Source organism: Pan paniscus, chromosome 10, assembly GCF_029289425.2.
Source record: "Pan paniscus chromosome 10, NHGRI_mPanPan1-v2.0_pri, whole genome shotgun sequence".
Lineage (NCBI taxonomy): Eukaryota > Metazoa > Chordata > Mammalia > Primates > Hominidae > Pan > Pan paniscus.
The window spans coordinates 74,433,550-74,445,917 of NC_073259.2; the positions used below are offsets into that span (position 1 = coordinate 74,433,550).

Consider the following 12,368-nt stretch of genomic DNA (forward strand, 5'->3'; position numbering starts at 1 on the left):
TATTAATTTCATCCCTTGGATATATCTCTCTCCTTTTATGAAAGAATGCAAAAAAGGAACAACCAAACCTCAGCTTCTTTCCTAAACAATTCAGAAGCCACAGAAGCTGTGGCCTCCAGCCAAGGTCTCAAATGATCCTAAGGCATGTTATTTTTTTTCCATTGCTTAAAATGTTGGTGACATCTAGGTATGATGCCAGATTGCTTCTATCATAGTTAATCAAGACCATCTCTACCTACACAGATTTATGTCTGAAATAGGAAAGTAAGTTATTTAACACTTAGTTGCTTTGTCTCAGTGACATTTTTTAATTTAGTAAAATAGACCTCCCTGCAAATAGTGAGCCTTATAAATGTCTCAAAGACATTTAATCCAAATAAAATTCTATTTTACTTGGCATAGATAATACAGAGGCAGAGCTTTTAAAAATAAATGTTTTGTACGGTTTGGCAATGAAAGTTTTATGAATCTATTGAATATCTAGTTCAACTAGAGAAACATTTTTAAGGCCCTGTCTTTAAACACAGATTTTTCTTTGAATGTAATTTGTTTGTATAAATTTCAGTGATTCAGGCCAGGATTGTCACTAAGAAGAAAGATTTTGGTATGCATTTTAACAGCATTAGTTAAAAATAAGAATTTATGAACCAGTATTGGCACTAAACTATTTTTTTATAATTAGCCCTTTTCTATAACTTTCACATATACAACATGTATTTTTCATTTAATATTTTAAAGTGGAGAGGCTATTTTTTCATGGTAGGAGGAAGTATGCCTTTTTGATCCAGATTGTCTGGTGTGACCTGATGCATTTTCCTCCCCCTCCAGCATGTAGACACCTTGGGGAAGGCTCAGGCATGGCGGGCTGCAGGTCCCAAGCCCTGCCCCGCGGGGAGGCAGCTAAGGCCCGGTGAGAAATCGAGCGCAGCGCCGGTGAGCCGGCACTGCTGGGGGACCCGGAGCACCCTCCGCAGCTGCTGGCCAGGGTGCTAAGCCCCTCACTGCCTGGGGGGCCGGCGGGGCCCGCGGGCCACTCCGAGGGCGGGGCCCGCCAAGCCCACGCCCACCCGGAACTCTAGCTGGCCCGCAAGCGCCGCGCGCAGCCGCGGTTCCCAGCCGTGCCTCTCCTTCCACGCCTCCCCGCAGGCTGAGGGAGCCGGCTCCGGCCTCGGCCATCCCAGGAAGGGGCTCCCACAGTGCAGCGGCGGGCTGAAGGGCTCCTCAAGCGCAGCCAGAGTGGGCGCCGAGGCCGAGGGGGCGCCGAGGCCGAGGAGGCGCCTAGAGCGAGCGAGGGCTGCCAGGGCTGCCAGCATGCTGTCACCTCTCACAAGGATGCTGAGGACCAGTTTGAGCCATCGTATGTCAGGTACTCAGAAGAGTGTGTGGTGTACAGTAAGCATTCCAGCAAATGTCAACCATCCCCACGTCTTTGTCACCATCCCCGTGAAGGTCTCTATGTCTCCTTTATTCTAAATGTTATCTCAGTCTGATTTGTTGAGTGTTTTTAATCAGAACTCAATGATATATCTTAGGTTTTATTTTCAACCCTGTACATTTTTTTTTTGTATTTATGACATGAGTTAACAGAATGCTTTAGTAAAAGTAACTTTATATTTCTGTCACAGTTTGTTGAAGTCAAGGATAAATTTTGAAAGCTTTTCGCTAGTTTCCGTTCTGATTTTCAGGATTGGATATATAACATGTTAAAAAAGTAACAGCCCTGCCTATCATAGGGAATAGGGAGAATGGTTTCAGTGCTAAGAGAGTAATATATAATAATGCTACCCATCTTCCATTTATTATGCCACGTTCTTTAAAAATGTTACCTCATTCAATCCTCATAGCAACCCTATAGGGCAGGTTCTATTGTTATTATCATTTATAAATGAATAAACAGTCAGAGAATGGTTCAACACATTTAATATTTGCCTAAGATGATACCACTATTAAGTGGTAGAACCACAGAAATTAAACCCAGTTAGTCTGGTTCTCAAATATGGACTCTTAAACATGAGTTTTGATGCAGGGGGAGAAGGATTTTATAATGGAGCAATGTGGTCTTCTCTGACCAAGGCGTTCTCTCTGTGGGCTTGCTTTTTTCTTATGACATTATAATTAGAGTGACCTAAATCAGGGGCAGACACCAAATGATACTGTTGTAGGAAAAAAACGGGCTGTTGTCACATGACTAGGAAAGATTAGGCTCGTGGACACACAGAAGGGCGAGGAGTGGAATTTATTGGGTGAAAGGAAAAAAAAAATCAGCAAAGCGAGAGGCGTTCCTCTTAACAGGCCTTCATCTCAGATTGAATCCCAGGGACAGGAGAGGCCGGGATCCTCCCCGCTGCAAACAACGCGAACTTCCCGAGGTCCCGCCCCGTCCCCCCACTGTGCAGGCTGGTGGGAGATTCTTCCAGAACCCGTTTTTACTTGGCTGTCTCTATATTTTGTAAAACTTGTAGTTTTACAGAGGACTTTATCCCCTTACTTTTATTTGTATGTCAAGTAATGTCTGTTTAATCTTTAATCTAGGTATTTCCAAATATTCACAAACTCCTTATGCAACTATAAATAAAAACTTATTAATGTAGCCAATTAAAATTTTGAAATATTTAAACATAGATTTTATTCTTAATATTTCTATAAGTCCAATAGAGTGAATTTTTTTGTTGTTGTAAAGACTCTTAAATATGTCCATAAATGTACCCATAGAAATTTTTTAAAATAAAAAAATTGTAAATGCACATAAAGCAACACAATGATTAATTTTTTCTTCATTATACTTAACCAACACTGGTTTCTAAAGTATTGATAGGATGCCTCAAAAGTTAACCTTATCTTTTGACTCTTACAGAGGAAATTGGAACTTGCAAACTAAAGTTTTCTGCTTCACTCTCATTTATCCCCCATTTGAATGCTTTTGTCAGAGTGACAAAAGCATTTTAATACTTTTTTAGTTTTAAAGAAGACATCAATAATTTTATTGGATTTATTTTATATTATAAATTATCTATCCACTTACCAGGGTGAACTTGTTTTGTACTTCTAGTGCCTTTTAGAGATGAACAATATTACTTGAGCCTAAGGATCCATTTAAGGGTAAATTCAGTTTACTATTATGTTATTAATGTACTATAATGCCAGGTAAAGAAGTAGTAATTATCCAAGTATTTGCAAGTATAATTATGCTGGTATTTCATGCTTAAAGCTTGTTTCCTTTTTTTCTCTCGCTTTTTGGTATTATTTTTTAAGTTTCACAAGAATATTATTATTTCCCTTGTGAAGGGAGGAAGTGAAAACGTTAGAACTGTGGAAGTTTCCACTCTGAAAGAGACAGTGTTCCTCTTCAGAGTTTATGTGGCTACATAAACCAGGGTTCTGCAGCTTGAGTCAGAAACAAGTTCCCAATGCTCAGTATTACTGAAGACATTATTCAAGGTCTCCAGTGAGTCTGCTAATTAATCTGGGTGGTCTCTTAACCAACCAAACATGCTTACCTGAAAACTCCAAACATCCCTAATTACAAAAACTACCAGAAACCCCAAACGACTACTTGGTTTAAAAATAGATACAGATAAAGAGGTAGATGTTGAAATATATATATATAGATCAGTGTTTCCCAACCTTGGCACTACTGATATTTTGAATTAATTAATTCTTTGTTGTGGAAGATCGTCCTGTGTGTTGTAGAATTAAGCAGCATTCCCGGCCTCCACCTATTAGATGCCAGTAGCATCCTTCCCCCAGTAATCATGGCCAAAAATGTCTCTGGACATTGCCAAACCTTGAGAACAACATCTCCTTGGTTGAAAATCACTGACACGCATGTCATAATTCAAATATATGCTGTGGTATGGAGAATCAGACCTAAGCAGAAACTTTTAAAAATGCTTCCCTGACCTTGATATTGCTGATGGAGAGGGAGGAGAGGGGTCCCCTTTTCAACACAAAGCTGAAGGCCTTGAGAGAGACCAAAATGGCACCAAGTGTAGTAGAAAGCAGAAAAGCAGACTGCGCTCAGATTTGCAGACAGGTTGTTCTCTGGTTGTTTGGGATGGATAGGGATTGCGAACTTTTAGAGAGAGGTTCCAGAGAACTGCATATATAAACCTTTTATGTTAAATGCTTACATCAGCAGCATGAGGTGAGTGTACTTTTGTGGAAACTTTATGGTAGTCTTTATCTAGCTTATAAATTGATTTCAATGTTGTTTGCAACTTAACATTTATGGAGAAAGTAGTTTTTCTACATTTGAAGGACGTGAGAACCAGCATCAGAGATACTCTTAAAAGGACATTTAGATAATTTCATTTTCTGAGATAGACAGTGATATTTTATAAGCTAGAACTAAGGAGAAATAATTGGCAATATTTTTGTAATAAGGGAGACTTTTAGTAATTTGTCTCATTGTGTGAGAAACTTAATTTAACTTACCAAAACAAAGTAACACATAGTTCCCAATTGACTTCAGTTTTGCTTTATAGTTACAACCATGAAAAATTATTCCGCATAACAAAGATATAAAAATTTCATACACTCTCTATTTTTTCATATTTTATTCCCCATTTATCTTGTCTTCCCTTTCTAATCCTGTCTCTCCTCTCTGTTTACACTGTATTCTTCTCTTTTACCCTGCCTTGTACTTTCATTTTTTCCTCTGTCTAGTCCCTTGCAGTTGGTTTTCTCTTCTCTTTGTAGTTTATCAAACAGCCTGCAATGGTCTTACCAAGCTTCTACATAGAGGACAGAATTGGCACAATGTTTTTGCTCTGCAACCTGAAAATTTTTAATCTTCACATAATTTTATTTGTGGATCTATATAGAAAGGGTTTGTACTAGAGAATGATTTCATGCAGAATTAAACTTTATATGGTGGAGACTACTGATTATCCATAAAAGTCTGTTTTCCACTTACGCTATACTCATAGAATTGTGGCTAGATATAAGGCAAAAGCACACTGGGTTGATAAAAACTACATGGAGAGAGAATCTAACAAGATTAAAATTTAATTTATTTAGAAATGTATGTCTGATTATATTTTAATTTTATATATAGTAAAATTTACTATTTAGTGTACCATTCTTTGAATTGTGAAACATGCATAGAGTCATAGGATCACCACCACCCAATCAAGATACATAAGAGTTTCATCATGAAAAGAACATTTCTCAATATCCCTTTGGCATCAGATCACTCTCCAGTCCCAACCTCTGACAACCACTGATCTATCCTCTCTCCCTGTAGTTCTGCCTTTTCCAAAATATTGTATAATTGGAATCATACAGCATGTAGCCTATGGTTTTTTTCACCTAACATGATGTATTTGAGATTTATTTTTGCTTGGTATCAAGTTGGGTATTTTTAAAAATTGCTGAATCATATTCCTTTTTATGGATGGACCAGAGTTTGTTTATCATCCACAAGCTAAAGAGCGTTTGTGCTGTTTCCAGTTTCTGGCAGTTTATAAATTAAGCTGCTATAAACATCTATGTACAGGTTTTTGTGTGAATATAAATTTGTATTTGTCTTTGATAAATAACTGGGAATGGAATTGCTGAGTCATATAGTAATTAATGTGTAGCTATATGAGAAACTGTCAAACTGTTGTCTTAAGTAGCTGTGCCATTTTGCATTTCCATCAGTCATGTGTGAGAGTTTTAGCTGTTTTGCATCCTTACCAGCATCTGGTATTGTTAATGGCTTTTAGTAAATGAATAAGTAAATAAATGAATAAATAAAGCTATTCTAATAGGTGTTTAGTGATAACTTCCTGTAGTTTTAAATAATTATTCGTAATGAATAATGATAATGTGCATTTGTTCATGTGCTTATTTTCCATTTGTATAATTATTTTGCTAAACTGTCTTAAAATCTTTTGCCTATTTTTTAAACTGTTTTTAATTGTCTTACTGCTGAGTTTTGAGACTTCTTTACTTTTTTTTAACCTTTTTTTCTTATTATACTTAAAGTTCTGGGATACATGTGCAGAACATGCAGGTTTGTTACACAGGTATATACGTGCCATGGTGGTTTGCTGCACCCATCAACCTGTCATCTACATTAGGTATTTCTCCTAAAGCTATCCCTCCCCTAGCCCCCTCACCCCCCGACAGGCCCCGGTGTGTGATGTTCCCCTCCCTGTGTCCATGTGTTCTCATTGTGCAAGTCCCACTTATGAGTGAGAACATGCGATGTTTGGTTTTCTGCTCCTGTGTTAGTTTGCTGATAATGATGGTTGCCAGTTTCATCCATGTCCCTGCAAAAAACATGTACTCATCTTTTTTATGCTGCATAGTATTCCATGGTGTGTATGTGCCACCTTTTCTTTATCCAGTCTATCACTGATGGACATTTGGGTTGGTTCCAAGTCTTTGCTATTGTGAACAGTGCTGCAGTAAACATAACGTGTGTGCATGTGTCTTTATAGTAGAATGATTTATAATCCTTTGGGTATATACCCAGAAATGTGATTGCCGGGTCAAATGGTATTTCTGGATCTAGATCCTTGAGGAATCGCCATGCTGTCTTCCACAATGGTTGAACTAATTTACACTCCCACCAACAGTGTAAAAGCGTTTCTATTTCTCCACATTCTCTTCAGCATCTGTTTTTTCCTGACTTTTTTATGTCACCATTAAAACTGGCGTGAGATGGTATCTCATTGTGGTTTTGATTTGCATTTCTCTAATGACCAGTGATGATGAGCTTTTTTTCATATGTTTGTTGGCCGCATAAATGTCTTCTTTTGAGAAGTGTCTGTTCATATCCTTTGCACACTTTTTGATGGGGTTGTTTGTTTTTTCTTGTAAGTTGTTTAAGTTCTTTGTAGATTCTGGATATTAGCCCTTTGTCAGATGGATAGATTGCAAAAATTTTCCCATTCTGTAGGTTGTCTGTTCACTCTGATGGTAGCTTCTTTTGCTGAGCAGAAGCTCTTTAGTTGAATTAGATCCCATTTATTAATTTTAGCTTTTGTTGCCCATGCTTTTGGTGTTTTAGTCATGAAATCTTTGCCCATGCCTATGTCCTGAATGGTATTGCCTAGTTTTACTTCTAGGGTTTGTATGGTTTTAGGTCTTATGTTTAAGTCTTTAATTCACCTTGAGTTAATTTTTGTGTAAGGTGTAAGGAAGGGGTCTAGTTTCAGTTTTCTGCATAAGGCTAGCCAGTTTTCCCAACACCATTTATTAAATAGGGAATCCTTTCCCTATTGCTTGTTTTTGTCAGGTTTATCAAAGATCAGATGGTTGTAGATGTGTAGCATTATTTCTGAGGCCTCTGTTCTGTTCCATTGGTCTATATATCTGTTTTGGTAATAATACCATGCTGTTTTGGTTACTGTAGCCTTGTAGTATAATTTGAAGTCAGGTAGCATGATGCCTCCAGCTTTGTTCCTTTTGCTTAGGGTTGTCTTGGCTATACGGGCTCTTTTTGGGTTCCATATGAAATTTAAAGTCGTTTTTTCCTAACTCTGTGAAGAAAGTCAATGGTAGCTTGATGGGGATAGCATTGAATCCATAAATTACTTTAGGCAGTATGGCCATTTTCACGATATTGATTCTTCCTGTCCATGATCATGGAATGTTTTTGCATTTGTTTGTGTCCTCTCTTATTTCCTTGAGCAGTGGTTTGTAATTCTCCTTGAAGAGGTCTTTCACATCCCTTGTAAGTTGGATTCCTAAGTATTTATTTCTCTTTGAAGCAATTGTGAGTGGGAGTTCACTCATGATATGGCTCTCTGTTTGTCTGTTATTGGTGTATAGGAATGCTTGTGATTTTTCCACATTGATTTTGTATCCTGAGACTGCTGAAGTTGCTTATCAGCTTAAGGAGATTTTGGGCTGAGATGATGGGGTTTTCTAAATATACAATCATGTCATCTGCAAACAGGGACAATTTGATTTCCTTTTTCCTAATTGAATACCCTTTATTTCTTTCTCCTGCCTGATTGCCCTGGCCAGAACTTCCAACACTATGTTGAATAGGAGTGGTGAGAGAGGGCATCCTTGTCTTGTGCCAGTTTTCAAAGGGAATGCTTCCAGCTTTTGCCCATTCAGTATGATACTGGCTGTGGGTTTGTCATAAATAACTCTTATTATTTTGAGATATGTTCCATCAGTACCTAGTTTATTGAGAGTTTTTAGCATGAAAGGCTGTTGAATTTTGTCAAAGGCCTTTTCTGCATCTATTGAGATAATCATGTGGTTTTTGTCATTGGTTTTGTTTATATGATGGATTACGTTTATTGATTTGTGTATGTTGAACGAGCCTTGCATCCCAGGGATGAAGCCAAATTGATTGTGGTGGATAAGCTTTTTGATGTGCTGCTGGATTCGGTTTGCCAGTATTTTACTGTGGGTTTTTGCATCCCTGTTCATCTGGGATATTGGCCTGAAATTTTCTTTTTTTGTTGTGTCTCTGCCAGATGTTGGTATTAGGATGATGCTGGCCTCATAAAATGAGTTTATGGAGGGGTTCTCTTTTTCTATTGTCTGGAATAGTTTCAGAAGGAATGGTACCAGCTCCTCTTTGTACCTCTGGTAGAATTCAGCTGTGAATCCATCTGGTCCTGGGCTTTTTTTTCGTTGGTAGGCTGCCTCAATTTCAGAACTTGTTATTGGTCTTTTCAGGGATTCAACTTCTTCCTGGTTTAGTCTTGGGAGGGTGTATGTGTCTAGCAATTTATCCATTTCTTCTAGATTTTCTAGTTTATTTGCGTAAAGGTGTTTATAGTATTCTCTGATGATAGTTTGTATTTCTGTGGGATCAGTGGTGATATGCCGTTTATCAGTTTTTATTGCATCTATTTGATTCTTCTCTCTTTTCTTCTTTATTAGTCTGGCTAGTGGTCTATGTATTTTGTTGATCTTTTCAAAAATCCAGCTCCTGGATTCATTGATTTTTTGAAGGGTTTTTCGTGTCTCTTATCTACTTCATTTCTGCTCTGATCTTAGTTATTTCTTGTCTTCTGCTAGCTTTCGAATGTGTTTGCTCTTGCTTCTCTAGTTCTTTTAATTGTGATGTTAGGAAGTCGATTTTAGATCTTTCCTGCTTTCTCCTGTGGGCAGTTAGTGCTATCAATTTCCCCCTAAACACTGCTTTAGCCGTGTCCCAGAGATTCTGGTATGTTGTGTCTTTGTTCTCACTGGCTTCAAAGAACATCTTTATTTCTGCCTTCATTTCGTTATGTACCCAGTAGTCATTCAGGAGCAGGTTGTTCAGTTTCCATGTAGTTGTCTAGTTTTGAGTGAGTTTCTTAATCTTGAGTTCTAATTTGATTGCACTGTGGTCTGAGAGGCTGTTTGCTATGATTTCTGTTCTTTTGCATTTGCTGAGGAGTGTTTTACTTCAATTATGGGGTCAATTTTATAATTAGTGCAATGTGGTATTGAGAAGAATGTATATTCTGTTGATTTGGGGTGAAGAGTTCTGAAGATGTCTATTAGGTCTGCTTGGTCCAGAGCTAAGTTCAAGTCCTGAAAATTTTCTCTCTTGTTGATCTGTCTAATATGGACAGTGGGGTGTTAAGGTCTTTCACTATTATTGTGTGGGAGTCTAAGTTTCTTTGTAGGTTTCTAAGAACTTGCTTTATGAATCTGGGTGTTCCTGTATTGGGTGCCTATATATTTAGGATAGTTAGCTCTTCTTGTTGAATTGATCCCTTTAGCATTAGGTAATGCCCTTCTTTGTCTGTTTTGATCTTTGTTGGTTTAAAGTCTGTTTTATCAGAGACTAGGATTGCAACCCCCGCTTTTTTTTTCTTTCCATTTGCTCAGTAAATATTCCTTCATCTCTTTATTTTGAGCCTATGTGTGTCTTTGTATGTGAGATGGGTCTCCTGAATACAGCACACCGATGGGTCTTGACTCTATCCAATTTTCCAGTCTGTGTCTTTTAATTGGGGAATTTAGCCCATTTATATTTAAGGTTAATATTATTATGAGTGAATTTGATCTTGTCATTATGATGCTAGCTGCTAATTTTGCCCGTTAGTTGATTCAGTTTCTTCATAGTGTCGATGGTCTTTACAATTTGGTATGTTTTTGTAGTGGCTGGTACCAGTTTTTCCTTTCCATATTTAGTGCTTCCTTCAGGAGCTCTTGTAAGACAGGCCTGATGGTGACAAAATCTCTCTGCATTTGCTTGTCTGTAAAGGATTTTATTTCTCCTTCACCTATGAAGCTTAGTTTGGCTGGATATGAAATTCCGGGTTGAAAATTCTTTTATTTAAAAATGTTGAATATTGACCCCCACTCTCTTCTGGCTTGTAAGGTTTCTGCAGAGAGATCTACTGTTAGTCTGATGGGCTTCCTTCTGTGGGTAACCCGACCTTTCTCTCTGGCTGCCCTTAACATTTTTTTCTTCATTTCAACCTTGGTGAATCTGATAATTATGTGTCTTGGGGTGGCTCTTCTTGAGGCGTACCTTTGTGGTGTTCTTTGTATTTCCTGAATTTGAATGTTCGCCTGTCTTGCTAAGCTGGGCAAGTTTTCCTGGGTGATATCCTGAAGAGTACTTTCTAACTTGGTTCCATCCTGCCCGTCACTTTCAGGTACACCAATCAAATGTAGGTTTGGTCTTTTCACATAGTCCCATATTTCTTGGAGGCTTTGTTCGTTCCTTTTCGTTCTTTTTTCTCTAATCTTGTCTTCATGCTTGATTTCATTAAGTTGATCTTCAATCTCTGGTATCCTTTCTTTTGCTTGATTGATTCAGCTATTGATATTTGTGTATGCTTCACAAAGTTCTGGTGCTGTGTTTTTCAGCTCCATCAGGTCATTTATATTCTTCCCTGAACTGGTTATTCTAGTTGGCAGTTCCTCTAGCCTTTTTTTCAAGATTCTTAGCTTCCTCGCATTGGGTTAGAACACGCTCCTTTAGCTTGAAGGAGTTTGTTGTTACCCACCTTCTGAAGCCTACTGCTGTCAGTTTGTCAGATTCATTCTCTGTCCAGCTTTGTTCTGTTCTCTTGCTGGCAAGGACTTGTGATCCTTTGGAGGAGAAGTGGTGTTCTGCTTTTTGGAATTTTCAGCCTTTTTGCGCTGGTTTTTCCTCATCTTCTTGAATTTATCTACCTTTGGTCTTTGATGTTGGTGAGCTTCAGATATGGTTTCTGTGTGGACATCCTTTTTGTTGATGTTGATGCTATTCCTTTCTGTTGGTTAGTTTTCCTTCTAACAGTCAGGCCCCTCAGCTGCAGGTCTGCTGGAGTTACTAGAGGTTCACTCCAGACCCTGTTTGCCTGGGTATCACCAGCAGAGGCTGCAGAACAGCAATGATTGCTGCCTGTTCCTTCCTCTGGAAGCTTTGTCCCAGAGGGTCACCCACCAGATGCCAGCTGGGGCTCTCTAGTATGAGGTGTCTGTCAACCCCTGCTGGGAGATGTCTCCCAGTCAGGAGGCATGGGGGTCAGGGACCCACTTGAGGAAGCAATCTGTCCCTTAGCAGAGCTCGAGCACTGTGCTGGGGAGACCCACTGCTCTCTTCAGAGCTGGGAGGTAGGAATGTTTAAGTCTGCTGAAGCTGTGCCCACAGCCGCCCCTTCCCCCAGGTGCTCTGTCCTGGGGAGATGGTAGTTTTATCTATAGGCCCCTGACTAGGGCTGCTGCCTTACTTTCAGAGATACCCTGCCCAGAGAGGAGAAATCTAGAGAGGCAGTTTGGCTACAGTGGCTTTATGGAGCTTCAGTGGGCTCCACCCAGTCTGAACTTCTTGGTGGCTTTGTTTACGCTGTGAGGGGAAAACCACCTACTCAAGCATCAGTAATGGTGGACACCCCTCCCCCCACCAAGCTCGAGTGTCCCAGGTCAACTTCAGACTGCTGTGCTTGCAGTGAGAATTTCAAGCCTGTGGATCTTAGCTTGCTGTGCTCTGTGGGCATGGGATCCACTGTGCTAGACCACTTGGCTCCCTGGCTTCAGCTCCCTTTCCAGGGGAGTGAGTGGTTTTGTCTAGTTGGCATTCCAGGCACCTCTGGGGTATGAAAAAAAAACTCCTGCAGCTAGCTTGATGTCTGCCCAAACAGCCACCCAGTTTTGTGCTTGAAACCCAGGGCCCTGGGGGCGTAGGCACCCGAGGGAATCTCCTGGTCTGCGGGTTGTGAAGATCATGGGAAAAGTGTAGTATCTGGGCCAGAATGCACCGTTCCTCATGGCACAGTCCCTCATGGCTTCCCTTGGCTAGGGGAGGGAGTTCTCCAACCCCTTGTGCTTCCTGGATGAGGCAATGCCTCACCCTGCTTTGGCTTGCCCTCTGTGGGCTGCAACCACTGTCTAACCAGTCCTAATGAGATGAGCCGGATACCTCAGTTGGAAATGCAGAAATCACCCACCTTCTGCATTGATCTCACTGGGAGCTGCAGACTGGA

The 12,368-nt window shown here is 39.7% G+C and overlaps 1 protein-coding gene across 2 annotated transcripts in view; it reads left to right on the plus strand.

Moving 5' to 3' along the window:
* The first annotated feature begins 950 nt into the window (after nt 1–950).
* The window catches only part of ST8SIA1 (ST8 alpha-N-acetyl-neuraminide alpha-2,8-sialyltransferase 1), a 184,145-nt gene continuing 172,727 nt past the window's right edge, over nt 951–12,368 (plus strand). Inside the window, exon 1 of one of the 2 annotated variants that reach the window (XM_055095864.2) lies at nt 951–1,366. The gene's annotated coding sequence lies outside the window, so the exon portion shown is untranslated. The remainder of the gene's footprint in view (nt 1,367–12,368) is intronic. The other variant, XM_055095863.1, reaches the window with a different exon arrangement.